The sequence below is a fragment of the Crocodylus porosus genome, unplaced genomic scaffold, assembly GCF_001723895.1.
Source record: "Crocodylus porosus isolate Cpor-Errol unplaced genomic scaffold, CroPor_comp1, whole genome shotgun sequence".
NCBI classification, from domain to species: domain Eukaryota; kingdom Metazoa; phylum Chordata; order Crocodylia; family Crocodylidae; genus Crocodylus; species Crocodylus porosus.
The window spans coordinates 51,105,706-51,109,438 of record NW_017728951.1 but is presented as its reverse complement, the minus strand read 5'-3'; the positions used below and the strand labels follow the sequence as shown (position 1 = coordinate 51,109,438).

The 3,733-nt window shown below is 38.5% G+C and overlaps 1 long non-coding RNA gene across 1 annotated transcript in view; it reads right to left on the bottom strand.

Annotated features, from left to right (window-relative positions):
- Positions 1-488: 488 nt before the first annotated feature.
- LOC109323906 overlaps positions 489-3,733 on the bottom strand; it is a 20,227-nt gene continuing 16,982 nt past the window's right edge. The window contains exon 3 of the long non-coding RNA XR_002104775.1: positions 489-577. This is a non-coding gene — a long non-coding RNA (uncharacterized LOC109323906). The remainder of the gene's footprint in view (positions 578-3,733) is intronic.

Here is a 3,733-nt window from a genome sequence, read left to right as displayed (position 1 = left end):
AACACCAGCACACATTGCTTGCGACAGCTTCATTCAGAATGGAGGCTGCTTCAGGCAAGCTCCCTCACAGACACCCAGTCTATGAACACAGGGAGCAGCCATGAACAATAGTTCTTTCCACATTTATACACTTTGGTTCATGTTTATTAACATTTATTCCACCCTCACTCCTTTGTTCCACCCATATCTCCTCCTATTTCAAGCTCCGCCTCCGTTTACTGTTTGCTTCATTAGCATAAAATTGCCTATTCATTTAATTCATTTACATGCCTTTTTGCTATGAGTGCATGTCTAAGACCTTGACTCCTTTTCTTTGATCAATGGGCGGACTTTGACCAAAACCTGGAAGTATCTTCACCAATCACCATTCACCTTTTCACATACGTTCATTTCGGATTCTGTTACCAATTACATGTTGTTTTTCACATTCCAGTCTGTTTTTATGTCTCATGTTGTACTATCTTCCACATTCCTAAAATGTAATCTCATTCACAGCACACAGACTCACACAGATTTACTTGCTGCTTTTTCCTCAGAAAATGGTTGACACAGTTAAGATAGTTACTTAACATAAGCACTCATAAGCAAAATCTTATATATAAAACTATATATCTCACAACAATACCATTATATGGTTAAAAACTACTTGGCTAAGCATTCACAAAGTTACTTTTAATATAAATCATTCTGCCTTGTGGTTAGCAGCTTTTGCTAGACCACAGGTTAAAGCCTTGTTTCAGCTGCAGATTCAGTGGTCCCTGAAAATCCACATAGTATTACCCTAACAATAAGCAGCCATTTTTGGGTTCCAGCAGATTTCAAGTACTCACAATTTAAGCAATTTCTTCCAGGTGATTTCATGCATGTCCTTGTCACCAGTTGTTATATTTATCCATTGCCTTCACAAATAAATGGCTCCAACCAGAAGAGAGAGTACTGCTACATTGACAGGCACAGAATATATTGTAAGCATAAAGTATAAGTAGATGCACAAATGCAGATTCAACACATTCACATATCTCACCAGCTATAACTGTAAATTATCTTATACAAGTACCTTGGAAAACAACAATGACTTTTTTTGGCTTTCTTCTTAATATTGATGACCAAAATTAATTTACTATATCTGAAACAGAGTTAGAATGTCACTGTGACAATTTCCCCAACAGATATTACTGTCTCAGTTATAAAATCTAGCAAAATAAAAAACCTTTCTGAAATCTGCTAGCTTTTCCTTCGGATACACAGATTAGATTATTATAGCTGAAAAAAAAAAATGCTTCCTTTTTTGAGCATGCATTCACATACTTTTTCCTGTAAGTGAAACAAAATGTATTTCTTCAATCATGACTGCAGAAGTCTAGGATGCCTAGCTGCTTAAATATCATAAAAACCTACTCCATAGTGTATGGCACTGACACCTTATTTTTGGACTTTTATGCAAACCCTTAACTACTGTAGGAAGCAAATTAAAAAAGAAAACCTATAAACAAGATCAAATGGGAGACTTTGGATGGCATGTTCAAGCCCCTAATTGTTTAGAATAGAGTTCCAAAGAGGTTTGTAATCTGCATCATCCACTGAGACAACTTCAGACCTGATTTAGAAGCTTCTTAGCTGCAACCTAGCTGTAAAGATGAAACTAAAAATTGGAACTACTGTCATTTTTAAGTGGACAAAGAATGCGTAATTTTGATATAAAAAAATCGCGGTTCGTTTCTTTGGAGGCTCGTGAATAATAATTTTTCAGGCACACATTCTTAGGAACACAAAAGATATATTTGCAGATAGGGTCAGAGCGAAGACAAAAGACCACACTCTGCCCCGGGGGGAAACTTCTCAGCGGGCTTTATCCCCTCTCTCCTGGGCACGTGTGTAAAAGCAGGAACTCTTACAACTCATTTCCGGTTCATACAAACATATATGAAATGACGTCACGTCATCCGTCGCATGTGTATTATAATTAACTACTTAAGTATGTGGGGCGGATAGGCTTATATGCATTAGCTAATCACGCATGCTTAGAAAGCTCTTTAGGTCGCCAAAAGTTTAAATCCTCTCTGTCCCAAGGACAGGATCATTAAAAATTGCAATTACTCTTATCTGCATGAGAAAATGAAGAAAGCATGAAAGGGAGTGTGATTTAGTGTAACAAAGAGATAGTAAATTTGCAAAACAAAGAGAGTGATACCTTAATACAAAGAACCCTTGGTAGTTTCTCCTCCACCCCCTCCTCCCACCAGGGAGAGCTGCCAGCTGTGCTGTTCTAACAACACTATTCATAATGCATTTTTAATAATATTTCTAACAAGTTCAAATAAGATTTTTCTTTAAAAAAATCCGTCAGGCTTCATTTTAACTGGATAATTTGTTTCTGTTTTTTTTTTTTTTTTTAAAGACTTCCATTAAACAAATCATTCCTAGAAGTGGGGTTAGTCTGCAATACCAGGTAAGGTCACCATCGATACAAAATAATCGGGAAGTAAGAGTGACTAAGCCTTTCTAGACATAGGGTCAATGAATTGCTTGAACTATAGTAGAGAAATACTATTCTGAAAACAAGAGAGCATGCAATTAGAAAAGCCTGTTAGAGATCAATTCAGACCGTGGGTGTTAAAATTTGATGTTAAAGAATATTGCACAAAACAAGCGTTGCATTTAATATCATCAATATTCTTTCTTTCTGCCTCTGTTTATTTAAATACAAACACATAACCAGGGGCAAGTTTTAATGTTCCAATGACAGGATCTTATACTTGAAATCCTTTTTGGATGCTGATGGACTTTTTATTTAAATTAAAACTAAAAACTTTACTTTTCTGTTTAAATAAATGAATATAGACAAAATAATTATTTTTATACAATTATAAAATTAGATTCCCTATATGAGAATGTGGTTCTTGGTATGACATTATTTTGCATGAATTAGATCAGATTTGAATCACTGTTTTTCTTTGCCATAAGGGTACTACCCATAAAGACAACGGTATTGTCATGATCTGACTGATTTTGTTTGGATTAAGGGGAAGCAGTGCCATGGCAAGGAAATTTGATGCCTGGAGCAAAGCCCGCAGTGGCAGCCTGCCCTCACCCGAAGCACAGATTGAGGGGCATATGCCTCAACATGCCTGTCCAGGAGCGCATGCAGCAGCAGGAACCACCCTTCCCCCATCCCCACACCTTCCCAAGTGATCCACTCATGGCTCTGTTCCACGCTTTGCTGTGGCTGGGCACTGCCTGTTGGTGCCCATTTCCTTTGGTGCCCAGGGCAATTGCCCCACTTGGCCCCACCTTGTTATGGCACTGAGGGGAAGCATAGCATTTTGTTTCCCTGTTGCATGCTGGCTTCTCAGGTCTTTTTATTATGAGTCTTGCAGTATGTGGGCATGTCAAGATGAGTGAACATGTGTGGTATACGTGTTGTCCCAGACCTGTCCACAGCACCACAAGCACCATGTTCTGCACATGCAGGCATTGGGGGCAAGATCCTGGTGTCAAAAAAAAAAACCATGCTTGAAAAAAGAGCAGTGGCACATTTCGTGGCAGCATACATTGCCTAAAACCAGAGCCTAGCCAGAGCTTCATGAACCAGAATGCCACCTCAGGAGCCCTGGGAGGCCCCCGGGACCCAAGATCAGGCTCTCCTACCCCACCTAGAGAAACTTGCAAAGAAAGGCCTGAAAATATGACCTAGAAAAGTCCAAACACTAGGAATTAAAAAAAAAAAAAAAAA